Genomic DNA, 17,500 nt, shown 5'->3' with positions numbered 1-17,500 from the left:
AGGATCAGCATGATTTTAATTTGCCTGTGTAATTTGGAGTTCCAGACCTTCTTTCGCTTGTGACAGGCTCTCCATGCTTGTGACTTCCTGGTCTTCATGTCTGCTTCCAAACTACTCACCCAACCACATAAGTTCTTGAAGTCTTCAGCAACATTCCGTTTGGAACCGCTTAAAGTCAGGTATTTGGACGTATGTATATATTATATATATACACACACACACACACATATATATATATATGTATATATATATATATATATATATATATATATATATATATATATATATATATATATATATATACATGTATGTATATATATATGTGCATATTTAGAAAGGCGAAAGACACTAACCTTTGGGAAGAGATTTCACAAAATGTGTAGGCTTTGCTTTTATAGATGTGCAAGCGCTTTCAGTTCTTAACGTTTTCATACAACACGTGCTTGAAAACGTTAAAAACTGAAAGCGCTTGCACACATCTATAAAATCAAAACCTACACACATTTTGTGAAATCTCTTCCCAAAAGCTAGTGTCTTTCGACTTTCTAAAAAGGTATATATATATATAGAGAGAGAGAGGGGGGGAGAAAAGAGGTGCAGTTATACATATATTCGTATATATATATGTATATATTTATGAGTGTGTGTGTATATATATATATATATATATACACACACACACAAACACACACACACAAATATACACACACACACACATACATACAGCAGGGAATCATGAAGAGTCTGGAATGTAAAAGTTTGTAATAGTTTAGATGTAGACAGGTACACTTTAGGATACTAAAGAATCTAAGTCCATAGTGATGATGAGACTTATACAGCTAATTAGATAAACGGTGTCTCAGACACGCACAAACACACACACATACACACATACACATACAAACACATACATATATACATACATACATACATACACACACAAACACATACATACATACATACATATATACATACATACATACATACATACATACATACATGAAGCTTGCTTCGTACCCACATGGTTTCGGATTCAATCCCGCTACGTGGCACCTTGGGCAAGTGTCTTCTATAACCCAGGGCCGATTAAAAGCCTTGTGAGTGAATTTGGTGGACAGAAAGTGAAAGAAGCCCGTTATATATATATACATATATATGAGATGTTTTTCATTTTATTTGATTCATTCGAGGACTTTCTTTTAAATCACTGTCATCTGACCTTTTAATTTAATCGTATATATTCATCTGTAAATGTGTATGCACGCTGTCATCCAACCTTGATTTCGAAAGGGATTGTATGAAGAAATATATATGGTATAATAAATGTACATGCATGTATATATATTGTTATAGTCCCGGCTTGAATATGTGTTGGGTTTTGACCAGGATTAACTTGATACCTGAATTTGTCTCCATTTATTGAATTTTGATACAAGTACAAGGCTTACAAAGAATATGTCCTGTGGTCGAATTGTTCGACTTAAGTCGGTGCTCCAGTATGACCGCAGTTAAATGACAAACGAATAAAAGAATATATACACACGCGCGCACACACGTGTGCGTGCAAATATATATATATATATATATATATATATATATATATATATACATGTGTGAGTGTGTGTGTGTGTGTGTGTGTGTGTGTATGTGTGTGTGTGTGTGTGTGTTTATATGAATAGATGTATCACTATGTCTGCTCGCGCGCGTGTTCATGTGTGCACGTTCATCTGCATGAGAGAAACATTTACATACACTTAAACTGCCTCTTCGTTCAGTGAGTCGAACGAAGACTAAAGCGCGTTTTGAAGTCGGATAATTCTGTTAAAAAGGGGAATAAAGGATATCTTGCTTGCTTTTCGAAGAAAGCGACGCTGTTGCTGAGATTTTCTTATTGCTATTTACTTCATATGAATTTAATATTCTACGCCTTGCCAACCGTTAAGTTTTACAGAATGCCTTTTTCAGAACCTCAACAGAAACTATGCACGCACGCAACACTGTGTGTGTGTGTGCGTGAACGCACACTAGTGAAATTCCGTTGTAACGAATACTCTTATAACATTTCTCTGTATAACGAATTTTTTCAATCCTCGCCACAAGCCTCTTGAAGCGATGTTAAGGAACATCGTTATAACGAAATTTATTACAACTTATTACAAATTATATTTCAATCCAACTTGCAAGTAGCCCAAATTTCTTGCTGTAACGGTAAGAAATTCCATCCCACTTCCTCCCTTGCACATATAACTTCTTAACAAGATACTGATATCAAAGAATACAGCCCTCAGTCCTACATCTTTATGTATACGATATTTCGAATATTGGCACGCAAAAAGATTGAACACGTAATCAACAACTCTCTGTCTTTCGTGTTCTTTGAAGCTTTGGTAAATGTCAGGACTACTTAGGTACAGTACGCTTAGGTACGCTTGAACATCCTCGTTGGTGTATTTTTGATAATTAATGTTCTGTCTAGATTACTACCGCGTTTTTTTTTGTTTTTTTTTTTCATATTAAATGCGTAAACTAAGAATATTTTTGAGGTAACAGCCCGTAACATCAAACTTACAGACGAATATTTATTTGAAAAGAAGAATCTGATTCCTTCTTAATAATCTTCAATTGATTCTTTGTGGAGTTGACTTTAGGAATTTAGATATTTTTGCATACACGAAAAAGGTTAATTTAAGTGTTTTGTTCGTTTTGCGAAATTTCTATTTTTGGTTCGTAAAGGATACAAATACGTTATTATGGTTTTGTGTAAATTATGGAGGACATAGCGAAGAAAAGGCAGTTTTTGTTTCTAAAATGTTGGGAATTCTAAAAGTTGTTGATTCTTACAAAAGAAGAAAGATATTACATTGTAGTTTAGCATCATTTCGTCGACATTGCCTATGATTGTTAAGGATCAGTCTAAAGCTAAATAAAAACCAAAAGAAGTAACTCTTGGTCCACAACGCGAACGCATATTGGCCGGGATGTACGAAGATATTGATGGTCCATACGTATATGGTTTACAAAGTTAAGGGAAATAAGCATTTCAGTTTACAGGCCGCTTATTCAAGAGAAAGCTTTGGGTGTGGTCAAACATTTGTGTCACCCGGAGTTCAGATAACTGAAGCGGTTTCATGAGTGATGTAGGATAACAGCCCAAGTAATATGTGGTACAGAAACAAAAAAGCATTAAGTGAAAAGATCGATTAATAAAAATAATTTCTTGCAACAATGAAGTCATATTAATTACCTCATCGCACTCTGGCAACCAACAGAGACTACTGCAAAGGAGGGAAGAAACTGGCGCTTTAAGCCTTGTTGTGAGCAGTAAGGCGACAGGAACTGAGGAATCACGTTCCATTGTTACTGAGAAACAAATCTAAGTTGTTTAAAAAATGTAAAGTATAATCCAGTTAAATATGATTTCAATAAAATCAACTTTGGTGACGAGAAATAAAATGAAAATTTTCATTGTTGATAGACACCAGTTTTTCACAAGAGCTTTATTAAAATAATATTTAAGTCGAGTATCTTCCGTCAAATTGCACAACAGTTTCACGAACGTTGAATCTAGAAATTACTCGTACCTTGAAAAACATTTTTAAAAAGACCTAAACCGTTGTAAAAAATTGCTTTTTAATATGACTAGTGGTGAGGAAATGTCAACAGTTGATGCTAAACAAGCAACTGAAATGAAAACAACAGCAGCATTGTGGGCAAAACTAAAGCAATCATGGTTTGAGAAAACTTCTCTTTTTTTAGGATGATGAAATAAGTTTGGGAGAAGACGAAAGTGGTAAACAATTGTGGAACGCAATTTCAATCAACAGGGATTTTCTACAGGATCCAAATTTTGAAGCATTTATTTTTGTAGCTTGTAGGATATGTACCCAGGATATGTGCTGAGTTAATGAGTAGTTCTCTTCCAAGTCTCTATTTAAATAGATCAGTTCAGCCACCCTAGATTCACATTGAGTAGCTATAAACTCGGAGTATTTGTTCAGGTATTCTTCCCTCAATCTCATATTATTACCTTCACAGCTGAGTATACATATAATGTACTCATTTCTTTCTCCACTGTTCAGTGAGAGTTGTCTAAGTGACATAATGTGGTATTCAAAAGCTGTCTAGACCGATCTTATGTTCCTACCTCCATCCCTCCGTTTAACATAGATCCTGCCAGTGACATTGTTGAAGTGGAAGTTACCAGTCATTGTTAGTACCTTCCTATTCCTGATGTCCAAGTTGAAAATGTCTTCAAATGTCCAGTTTAGTGTCCCAAATATTTGTCGTAGTATTGGCACTGCAAAATCACTGTGGGATATAGTTTTATTGAATGTAGACAGCACTGCCCTCCACGATTTTTTGAAGTCTGCTGATGTATTCTTTTATCACTCTAGCTTTACTCACAGCACTAATATATGCGATATTGTTGTCGATCTCAAGATATTTATAACACTCAACACTTGTGGTTGGCGAGATAGACAGGCCATTGATATGGATATTCCTTGCCTAATCGACGAGCTTTCCTCGTTTGACTACCTGGGTACTTATTCTGATCAAACGTTATTCTTATGCCCCGTGTGAAAGTTACAACCAGTTCTATATGCTTCTTGGTGTCGTGAATATTACTCGAATACAGATTAAGGCCATCAACAGTAAATGGTGTAGGTGAAATTAATTTTTCTTTCATCTGTAGCTCTTATCAGGGCTGACAAAATGTTCAATGCAAGGACGAAAAGTATAACAGATAAGCTGTCATCCTGAAATATTCCTGTCGATAGCTTAATTCTGTTAATGACAATAGTGGTAGATTCAGTTCTTATCGAAAGCTCTGTTCACTATCTTGTCAGCTTCTTAAAGGTATTGACTATAGCTTTTGGAACTTAAGCAAGTCGTAGTAATTCTATTATCCATGAGTGAGGAACAGACTCAAATACCATCTTATAATCTAACCATATAGTTAGCAGGTTTTGCCGGTGCTGCTTCGCTTCTTTAACGACAGCCTTGGTAATAAAAATCTTTCTTTCTTCCTACCTGCTCTTTAGCCACTATACTGTGTGTCTCGCAGTGATTTGGGAGGAATGCATTCAAGCGGTCTGTGTATAATTTATACGTCTCATTCAATCACTCTTATAGCTTTGTAGTTTTTTACTTCTTGCATCTCCAGGTTTTTTATCTACGACCATTATACATGCAACTTACCAGTCAATCTGGTACACCAATATCAACATTCACTGTATTTTTTAACACCTTCACGAGGCTGTTGTGTAAACTGTGAGCTTTCTTATCCGAATATCTGGTCCCTCCCATGTGATTTCCTGTTCAGCAGTTTTATAACAAACGTCAGGAGAATTTCACTATTGGTATTAATAAGTTTTGGGAGACACCACAGTACTCGATCTGTAGCTCATCTCTCAATCTGCATCATGTTTGTGCTATTTGTTTACATACCAGATCCTTCCTCACAATGATTCCTGATCACCCAAGGAGGGCCTTTCACGCCCTTTATGCTATAGCCTCTCACACAACGATATATTGTTTGTGAGATTATTGCAAATTTGCGATTGATGACTTTTCGTCCTCGATGGCTTTAAATATATATACACACACATATATATGTGTGTGTGTGTGTGTGTGTGTGTGTGTGTGTGTGTGTGTGTATTTATGTGGTTGGCACTCCATCGCTTACGACGTCGAGGGTTCCAGTTGATCCGATCAACGGAACAGCCTGCTCGTGAAATTAACGTGCAAGTGGCTGAGCACTCCACAGACACGTGTACCCTTAACGTAGTTCTCGGGGATATTCAGCGTGACACAGTGTGACAAGGCTGACCCTTTGAATTACAGGCACAACAGAAACAGGAAGTAAGAGTGAGAGAAAGTTGTGGTGAAAGTTGTTCGCCACCATCCCCTGCCGGAGCCTCGTGGAGCTTTAGGTGTTTTCGCTCAATAAACACTCACAACGCCCGGTTTGGGAATCGAAACCGCGATCCTATGACCGCGAGTCCGCTGCCCTAACCACTGGGCCATTGCGCCTCCACGTATTTATAGATGTAAAGAAATTGCTGACTTATTACATGGAGTTCGTGCTTAAAGACCATTAGGCGGCCTATTTGTATCTCTTGTTGCCTAGAATTCCCATAGAATTTAAATATTCTATCATACAGTTTCAGCTGGTGGTTTGTGAAGTTATTATTCACTTTACACTTAATGAATGAATACATCTAACTGTCCACTATTTTTTTTTTTTTTCTAAATTTGTCAATTACCCGGAGAGAGATTATCCTGTTTGGTTGTTTCTTCTCACTGCGATCGATCTTCGCTACTCCTGTCTATAGTAATCGCAGCACCGGTTTAGCAGAACATCAAATGTCCAGAAGTTGTAATTTTCAAATCACTGTTAATTAATTTTATTAGCTATTTGATACACCATAGATAACATCAGATCTGTAAGTTTTCTGTCAACTCATATGCTACTGTACGCCAGCGAAACTTGGACGGTTTACGAACACCACGCCAAAAAGCTAAACAGCTTTCACATTAACTGTCTCAGTGATCTGCTGAATATCACCTGGAAACGCAAGCTCTCAGACAAAGGGGTTTTTTCTCGAGCTGATCTGCCAAGCATTCACACACAGTTGAGGGGAGCACAAGTCAGGTGGGCAGGCTATATATATATATATATATATATATATAGTTTTAGGGAAAAGAACCAAGGTTCATGAACTCATCGATGAAAATCCACTGTCACATATAGAAAAATTAATAAAATATAATCCTTTCTAGATGGGATGGGGATATCCTTCAAAGATGAATTCCAAAACAGTGGCTCTATCCTACCTGTAAATTCCATAACTAATGAAAATTGGAAGTTAAATACAAACAATAAACGTTAATTATAAATTGGAAAAATATAATAATATATATATATATATATATATATATATATATATATATAGCATTCTTATGATTTCTATATATTTATCTATGCTGTTTCAAACGAGACAATGCCTATTTTATTATAAACGCAAAACAACACCACAGACGAATCAACGTAAGCTTAAATGATAAACCGCGATAGGTGAACCGTGATATAGCGAGGGATTACTGTGTATAGTTTACTGTCCCGTTATATGCAGGATGAACTAAAAAGTACTCCATCTAGTTAGAGGTAAATGTCATTTATGGTGCAAAGTATCAAAAGAAGAGCTATTAATAGTTTCATTCCACGGAGATACGATAATTCGGCAGAATTATATAACACGTGCCTTATGTCTCCAAGCAGTCTTTCAGGTTCAGTGTACATGGTTAGGCTTCTGGAAGGCCAGGACGCTGGTACATGAGAAAACACGATCAAAAAATAAAAGAAGGTTGAGACAAGAAGTGGAACGAGAAGAGTTGTGTGTATTTTCGTGCGTGCGTGCGTGCGTGTGTGTGTGCGTGCGTGTGTGTGTGTGTGTGTGTGTGTGTGTGTGTGTTGTGCTTGGACTCGAACGTACACTTCTTCTGTTCTAATTGAATTACATTTTTTTAATGTTCAATTATTCTGTTGCATTTGGAGGAGTAGATTTTCAATTACCGACATGTATATGATGGGGCAATATATATGCAGACCATGTGTGATTGTGTAGAGTCTTACTGAAACACATGGTATTTCTAAATCGCTATGCTCAGCCTTTACAACCACAATAACAGCATGCCTTAAGTAAGGTGAGTGTCTGCCGTTATTATTTTCCAAAACAAAGATTATACAGAGTTAGCAAAAATGCAGCAATGACCCCAAAAATGTATGTCCTCAAATTCCTTACGCACCCTGTATTCTTGTGTACTTTATTGTTTCTCATGTAGTTATATATATTTTTCAGACTAATTATTCATGTTCATTCTAAATTATATTTGTGTATCTTCTTTTCTTTCTAGCATCAATGTACCAACCGTCTGTATGATGCAGGAGCATTTACAACAGCCATGAAGTAGCTTGAGGTTAAAATTTACTTTTCTTTGAATTATCATGTTCTCTGACTCGTTGTAGTTGGATAATCTTTCTGCTGTATTTTCCCTTGAGAAAATACAGGGGTATCTATAAAATTCATGCATTTCTGCATATCATTGTTATAATTTGTAATAAGATTCTATTTGACAAAACATACAGAATATTTATTTCGAGGTTCCTCTTTATTTTTAAGTCGGAGTGATGGTAAACAGACAAGCAAGAAAATTTGACTGGTTAAGGCGGCGAGCTAGTAGAATTGAAGAAAATACCAAGCAGTAACCGTTACAGATCTTTACGTTCTGTGTTCAAATTTCACCGAAGTCGACTTTGCCTTTCGTCATTTAGGGGTTAATAAAATAAAGTACCTGTCAAGTACTAGGATCGATGTAATTGACTCGGGATCGATGTAATTGACTCGCCCCTCCCTTCTTAACCGATGACCTTGTACCAATATTAAAGAGAATAAGACGACAAGCTAACAGAATCGTAAGCATGAAATACAAAATGCTTAGCGGCATTTCTTCTGACCCTTTACGATTTGAGTTCAAATTCCGCAGAGGTCGACTTTGACTCTCGTAATGTAGAGACATATTTTTTATTCTTCGAAACAGTCTATTTAAGTTTTATCAAATGGAAATCTCTTTGAAATACTTATAAAAATAACTGTAATTGCCCATGACAAGGCTTCCCTCAATACCCAGAGTAGGCGGCAGAAAACAAAGAGGTTTGTATTTACACTCATTGCATTTTCATATCCTCAATGCAATGACTCCCATCAAGTAATATAACAGGCACTTCAGGAATAGTCAAAGAAGTTCTTTCCATTGATAACGGTTAAAGTTATGGCATTATTTAATACACCTCTAAATTTGAAAATACAAACAAAATAAGCTGAAATTGTCAGACATATCTCTGCCTATTCATTTGTGCTTCGGTATATGGGTAAAGACATACAAAATTCCTAATAAGAGACATAAGAGACTGGTTAGCAGTGATTTTTGTACGGCAGTACGGGATGGAGGGATGGGGGTAGTCAAAGCATGCGTAATGAAAGTTGACCTCTGGTGAAGTGACTTCAAAATGGATTTACATGTCCTAATAACCACCGAAGATCACAGTACCTTGTAGAAAGCGCCGAGACAGAGGAATAATATTAGTAACACAAGTTTCGAATCTATATTTGTTGGAATAAAACTAATCTTAGAGCTGAATACCTGAAGGACTAAAAACAAACAAAAAAAAAACAAGACAGAAAAATTAGAAAAAGAAAATTAATAAAAATAAGCAGCAAGAACGAAAAACCTAGAGCACCGCCAGAGCACCGCCAGCCAAAACACTAGAAACTGATGAGCAACTAACCCGTTCCCTAACAATATCAAGCTTTAGTACCACGCCTTCATTGTATGATGAGAAAGCAATAATAATTGCAGAAGAAAATTCCAAATGGTTGATGAAAATACAAAGAGGAAAAAATCACAGATAAAGAAAACTCAACATAAAGCAAGAAAAATAGATGAGAGGGAACAATTTCGTCGAAACGACAACGAAATCCATCCTCAACAAAATAATGAGTATTCTGTAGATATGACCTGGAATGGCACATTCGAGAAATCTAGTCGGTAGCTACTTTGTGAAGCTTTTGCACCTAACTCTTCAATCGGTTAACCCCACCGCTGAATGGAGGACTAAGAATGCCATGGCTAACGATACACAGACATCCGTTGGAACTGGGGCTACAGCATTTCCAATGTTTCCTTGACAGTGAGCAGATGTTGTTGTCTTTTGTCAAACTCGCTTTTCCGCCGTTCGTTTCTTTCATAGAACTGCAGTCTTGAATCAAGCTTTGACCGAGGCCGAGTGCTTGGTACCGAGAATGTCATCAGGATCTCACATCCCTTTGCCTGGCGTTTTGTAGAGATTTAATGGCGGGCAAGAGCGATGACATTTTCAATGCAATTCTCATTATCAACGATAATCAACCGACTTCTCTGTTCCGGAGGACTTACAGGCCAGGTCACATGCAGAATTTCCAGAAATCTTTAGCTTGATAATGCTTCCGGGGAGGGACATTGCCAGTTCGAGATAAACTCTAAAGGCATGATAGTACTGACAACAGTGCCTACCCAAGATACACCCTAAGCGACAAAACTGTTCTGTACGCACTCCTCCAGTGCTCGAACATTGCTTACTTGTAGAGTCATGGCAAACAACTCCTGGAGCCTGAAAAACTAGCCACCATGCCCTGGTCGTGGTATACGCGACGACTAGTCTAAAGGTACTACCTTCACCCCAACATCGCCACACCTCGTGAACTGAGACTAGTTCAATTCAATATATATATATAAATATATATGTGTGTGTGTGTGTGTGTGTGTGTGTGTATACATATATACATATATACACATATATATATATATGTATATATATATATATATATATATACATATATATATATATATATATATATATATATATATATATATATATATATATATATATATATATATATATACATATATATATATATGCATATATATATATATATATATATATATATATATATATATATATATATGTGTGTGTGTGTGTGTGTGTGTATACATATATATATATATATATATACACATATTCACAGATATATATATATACATATTCACAGATATATATATATATATGTATATACTTTATACACACACACACACACACACACATACACACTAAAGTCTGTCATACCGGCCATGATGAAATACCACAAGGTATAGAAAATACGTATTCGCCTTTATATATTTAATCCTTTATATTGAACACTCAATATTTCATCTATTCAATAAGACATATTCCATATATTCAATAAGACATTCAATACTTTATTTCATTGTACCATCCATTTTTATATTATATATTATATATTCCATATTCTATATCCCACATTAATTTTACAAGAATATAAATAAAACATAAAAAACAGACAGAGTTGGAACTCTTTTAAACAAAATAATATATTCCTCTATACACAATCATACAAAACCCCTTTTTTTGTATATATTTTTACTCACATATATATATATATATATATATATATATACATATATATATATAAATTTATCTGAATTATAATCGGATTATATGGATATATAAAGATTTGAAAGAGAAGTTTTAACACTGCGTAACATCAATGTACACAATGCTGCTATCTTTTTTCGATAATGTCACAGTATCTGCAGCACTATGCGTAATCCTTGACAGAAATAATTGCATTGCCCTGAGATTGCATAAATGTGAATGGCAGGTCGAGGTAACTTTCAAGGTCACAGTCAAAAGTGAGTGCAAGAATTACAAATTCGATATTATTTTAATTACAAGTGAAGCAATGGCATGAGCTTATATAATTCAAGTGATGCGTAACAGCGTATACAATGAAATGAAATTTTCATTTTAGTTGGAGAAAGAACACAAAAACCTAATGATAATTTTTAACATCTCTCATAGATAATGAAGGTCCATTTGAATAAATTACGAATTCAGTCTCACAGAAAATTCAATGTTTGCGCAGAGGGTAAAATTCTGATCTTTGGTTGCTGGTAAAATGACAGCTACTGAAATATCTTCATGTTATTCAGCCTCGTTGATATAATATAGTTTACTCTATCATTTGACAGAGGCTTCTGCCAGTAGGAAAAGAGTTACGAAGATTTCTGCAAGTGTAATCTTATAATAATTTTGCTTTTCATTCCGGGAGATATGGGGAGGAGAGGAAGAGTGAAATACTCTTTACTCTCTTTTACTTGTTTCAGTCTTTTGACTGTGGCCATGCTGGAGCACCGCCTTTAGTCGAGCAAATCGAACCCAGGACTTATTCTTTGGAAGCCTAGTACTTATTCTATCGGTCTCATTTGCCGAACCGCTAAGTTACGGGGACATAAACACACCAGCATCGGTTGTCAAGCTATGGGGGGGGGAACAAACACAGACACACAAACATATACACACATACATATATATATATATATATATATACGACGGGCTTCTTTCAGTTTCCGTTTACCAAATCCACTCACAAGGCTTTGGTCGGCCCGAGGCTATAGTGGAAGACACTTGCCCAAGATGCCACGCAGTGGGACTGAACCTGGAACCATGTGGTTGGTAAGCAAACTACTTACCACATAGCCACTCCTACGCCTATGTGTAATTTTTTTTAACTAAGGTTTTCTTTCTGTTACTTAGCCCGTCTGTAAAGCTTTCATGTGATTAGGTGAAAGGAAAGGCGAAGAGCGAAAGAAAAAGGAGAGAGACAAAGAGAGTAAGGCGAAGAGTGAGAGAGAAAGAGTGAGTACTGTGTATTAAGTCTATAAAATTGTGCATAAAGTATATAAAGTGTATATATAAAGTGCATTAAGTAATCATCGTTTTCCAACTTCCTTTACTTTTCAATGATTAGCAGATGAGCGACTATCTTTTGGTACAGACACAACACAGGCTACTCTTTCAGGTTTTTTGGATAAAGTTTTCAGAAATAATCCAACAGGTTTATCATTAATTCCATGAAATAGTTTGTTATAATTATGACAACTAAACTAAGTGAAATGAATTAAATAGGCCTATAATAAGAATTTAGATAATTAAGGTAGATACGCAAAGAAAAAAAAATCTTCAAGAATCGAAATTTGAGGAAAACAAAACCTCGTGGTAAATGTTATTTATTTTCACAGGCAAGGGAAGATAAATTCATAAAGTTAAAATTAATTTCACAAAATATTGAATTTTTAAACTTATAAGAATTTGGGAGCATATTCCATTCAAAACTGCTTTGATCAGTAAACAAGTTTTCATAAATAGAAAAAGTTACAAAGAATGTTTGGTCAATAGAATTTGCATTACTACAGTATTGCAACATTCCCGAAAGTTTGAGACTTTTTTAGGAGAGACAGTTATAAGTGTCAGATTATTGCTATTTTATATATCATCATTGTATATCTAATAATTTGACCTGCCAACTTATTATTCCAGAGGGAAGGAGACGGCTGTAACAGCACTCTGAATATACCTTACTGAACACTGCTTATCATAGCTGACTAGCTTCCAGAATGCGGTCGGAACGTAAAGGTAATTTGGAAGCTAGCGATAAAATAAAATCTTGTGTTAAACTGGGCAAAAACACTACAGAAACTTACGGATTAACTTGTATGATCCGAGCATCTGTATTCCAAGGACGGTAGACAGAAAGTGAGAAACGATGAGAGGTGCGGGAGGGAGATGGATGTCAAAACATCAGATCTGGTTGAGAGAATTTGCAATTTTTAAGGTGAAAACCGTCGTATGTCTATAAAGGCAATAGACATAGAGTATGGAGTTGGTGTGGCGAGTGTGGCTGGCACTCCGTCCGTTACGACGACGAGGGCTCCAGTTGATCCGATCAACAGAACAGCCTGCTCGTGAAATTAACGTGCAAGTGGCTGAGCACTCCACAGACACGTGTACCCTTAACGTAGTTCTCGGGGATATTCAGCGTGACACAGTGTGACATGGCTGGCCCCTTTGAATTACAGGCACAAAAGAAACAGGAAGTAAGTTGTGGTGGAAGAGTACACCAGGGTTCGCCACCATCCCCTTAACGTAGTCCTCGGGGAGGTTCAGCGTGACACAAAGTGTGACAAGGCTGGCCCTTTGAAATACAGGTGCAACAGAAACAGGAAGAAAGAGTGAGAGAAGGTTGTGGTACAAGAGTACAGCAGGATTCGCCAATACCCCACTGCCGGAGCCTCGAGAAGCTTTAGGTGTTTTCGCTCAATAAACACTCACAACGCCTGGTCTGGGAATCGAAACTGCGATCCTACGACCGCAAGTCTGCTTTTCTAACCACTGGGCCATTGCGCTTCCACTGTGGCAAGTGTACACAGAATTATTCATGAAGATCTGAACATGTGCAAAGTTTCTCCCTAGTGTGCTCAGTGACGAACAGAAAGTAAAAAGCGTTGGTGACAACAAGGAAACGGTTCAGTGCATTACCACCAATCCAAGAGTACTCGAGTCTTTGAACTATGACGAAAGCTGCATCAACTATTATAATCCAGAACCAAAAGACAGAGTGCCCGGTGGAAGCATCCAGGCTCCCCAATACACAAAAAAGTCAGGCAAAGCTAGCCCACCGCGAAGCGCATGACGATCCCAATTTTCGACAATAAGGGCATCATCTACCTGCGCTGGGCTTCCTCTGGGCAAACGATCAACAAAGAATGCTTTGTGAAGGTTTTGAGAGCTCAGGAATAAATTTTGTTACAAAAGATAGACCTTCTCCATTCAGGCGGTGGCACTTGTATCAGGACAATGCACCAGTCCAAAATTCCATCCTGGTAACCAACTACTTGACATGGATAACAAAACTGTCTCTCATCTTTTTTACAGTACAGATCTTGCTCCCTTTGACGTTTAGTTACTCCTCAAGATGAATGAAAACCATAAGGGCAGTCATTTTGAAGACATTCAGAAACTGAAGGAGGTTGTGAGAAGGGTCTTGGACACTTTCACTTTGGAGGACTTCCATGAGACATTCACGAAGTAGCTGGAGCGCTACAAGTGCATTGATGTCGGAGGATGTTACTTTGAAGGTGATTAGAGTTTTGTACTTCTTTGAAATAAATAAATGTCTCTCGAAACAGTCTCAAAACTTCTGGAATGTACCTTGTACATGTAGAAAAGAGAATTACGAAGACTTTCGACTGGAATGATTTGCATAATTTCGAAATGTGAGCTTATGGAAATATGTCGGTTCTCTTATAAAAAAAAAAGAATTAAACTTGTCTGTAATTGTTACTTTTCCTGCAGATTTCTTCTTAATGCATGAACATTCAATTCTCTGTCAAATTTATTTTCGCTCTCTTGAAATTATTTCGCATATTGAGAGTCCCTAAAATTAATGGTAGGGTTTTATGTTATTTCTCCAACTAAAAGATAAAATTCAATTCATAGGAAATTTTTTTAATAAGTCATTTAGTCCATCATCAGCTACCTAATTATTTTAGTTATATTGATAAATGAATTTTCATGATCTCCGAGAAAAGGAAAGAATTATTCAATAACACTTTTCATTTGCATCAGCTCTCTGAAGTGATATGTCAATGAAACCATTCATGTCAGAAAACTAATTCTTCTTTTGGCCATCTTTCCAAAATCCTTTTAAAAAACCTGAATATTGAAGAAATTTAGGACAGAATTTATTACTCGTTGGAAACGATTCGTGTATCAATTGGCTGGGAAGAGCCATCATGCCAAGCATTCGAGTTGACTTTATATAGCGACGTCTGAGTTATCCATTGGATACATTAAAGGTGACAGATTAGTTTCGATCAGCAGATGTGCAGTTAACATAATAAAAACCGGTAAAGTGTTGAGCAGCATTTACCTGTCTTTTTTAATATACCCATATCTAGTCTTTCTTCATCTTGTTTGGGTTTATCACACTTATTTCATATCCGCACTAACTATATTTATCCCCCTTTCTGTACACACACACACACACACACAGGTACACATATAATTACGTATTTCTAAGTTCCCTTACCAGTATTCAGAGATATAAGCTTTTCTATAAATATGTCTTGTCCATATTTCTTTTTGTTTAGCTACGGTTATCTTGTTAAAAGTCTGTTGTTGCTTTATTCCTTATATTTTAACATAATCGTTGAGAATACCAATAAACTTTGGCATGACCTCCACTACAATTCTCACAACACTGTCAAAAATGACTGCATAAGTAGTTTCTAGAATGTAATATGAAGTTAATATACATTACAGTTGTGAATTACAGCATGTAAGGAATCCGGAAGATCACGAACTGTTCATGAAGCACACACAAACACATTATACACGCGCGAATGCATGCACATAAGTTTATGTTAATTTCATTGAAACCTCTTATAATTATTATCATTTACATTTTACAAACTACATACTCGAAAGGATTTATGTAAAATAAAATTTCTGGTGTAGCCAACGTTAGAACGATTATGAATGCGTTTGAAATTTCCTCTTACTGCAGCTAGCTGCCAGCTGTGATATCCGAAATCAATGCTGGAAAGATTAATCCTGACTAAGCTCAATAAACAAGCCGCAGACGCCAGTAATCCTTAAATACTTTTCAATTGATTGATAATTTTAGTAAATACAGAGCAGTTTACTGTTAAGACATTAAAGCAGTTAGATTGGAAAGATATTTTCTCAATCGATACCCAAACAGACAGTATTTTATAGCCATTTCCGAAAGTCCTAAAATAATGCCAATAGTGGTAATACATTCTTAACATACCAACAATGCCAATAACGTCATAAATTCCTTACCTCCAAAAACTTCTCTTCTCTACAGAAAATAATTTTATCTAATCTTATATACCTTCTGCGGGAAGAATCTGGTTTTTTTGCTTAAACAATATTTCATACATGCTGCAATGCCAAATAAACACATTAGAAAGGATAGAACTCTGTGTCGAGAAGTCAATTGGAGGAAGGGAACCTCAGCTTTCAGCAGAAAAGATGAAGTAGTCATTAAAGGATAATATAGCATAAGAAATAAAGGAGGTGTATAGAAGATGCACAAGAAGCAAATCTCTGGAACGATGTATATATATATATATATATATATATATATATATATATATTCATATATAGAATAATATGTATAAATGTATATATCCCTTTTACTCTTTTACTTGTTTCAGTCATTTGACTGCGGCCATGCTGGAGCACCGCCTTTAGTCGAGCAAATCGAACCCGGGACTTATTCTTTGGAAGCCTAGTACTTATTCTATCGGTCTTTTACCGAACCGCTAAGTTACGGGGACATAAACACACCAGCATCGGTTGTCAAGCAATGCTAGGAGAGGGACAAACACAGACACACAAACACACACACACATATATATATACATATATACGACGGGCTTCTTTCAGTTTCCGTCTACCAAATCCACTCACAAGGCTTTGGTCGGCCCGAGGCTATAGTAGAAGACACTTGCCCAAGATACCACGCAGTGGGACTGAACCCGGAACCATGTGGTTCGTAAGCAAGCTACTTACCACACAGCCACTCCTGCGCCTATAAGAATAATATATACATTATTCCTATACACAAATATTGTTGACAGTGACTTCGAAGTTTCGGCTAGCTAATAATAAGGATAATAAATTTGTACTTTACAAAAGTATACGCACTTTTACACAAGAGCATTCAGACACTTCCATAGAAGAGATGTTTAATTAAGTAAGCACCATATGTGTGTGTTTGTGTGTGCATGAGTGTATTTGTGACTGCGTGTGTCTATATTTGTATAAAGATTTATAATATATAAAAGAATGAAAATATTGGCATCACATTTCTTATTCGGTTACGATCGTTTCAATAACAGATGGTGTAAACAACTTATTCAATTTGGAGGGACAAATATTAAAAATGCCTATGCAATATTAAGTGAAACCCGACCCCATCATTATATCAAGAACTCTGAGCAATATAATACG

General features: G+C 36.2%; 1 long non-coding RNA gene across 1 annotated transcript in view; it reads left to right on the top strand.

The window, feature by feature from the left end:
* LOC128248872 (uncharacterized) overlaps positions 1 to 17,500 on the top strand; it is a 48,637-nt gene that overhangs the window by 8,450 nt on the left and 22,687 nt on the right. Inside the window, exon 2 of the long non-coding RNA XR_016243271.1 lies at positions 7,918 to 7,980. This is a non-coding gene — a long non-coding RNA (uncharacterized LOC128248872). The remainder of the gene's footprint in view (positions 1 to 7,917; positions 7,981 to 17,500) is intronic.

The sequence above is a fragment of the Octopus bimaculoides genome, chromosome 10 (assembly GCF_046866305.1).
Source record: "Octopus bimaculoides isolate indiv1 chromosome 10, ASM4686630v1, whole genome shotgun sequence".
In the NCBI taxonomy this organism is placed as follows: Eukaryota; Metazoa; Mollusca; class Cephalopoda; order Octopoda; family Octopodidae; genus Octopus; species Octopus bimaculoides.
The sequence above is the reverse complement of the archived record's forward strand: the minus strand, read 5'-3'. Positions and strand labels throughout refer to the sequence as shown.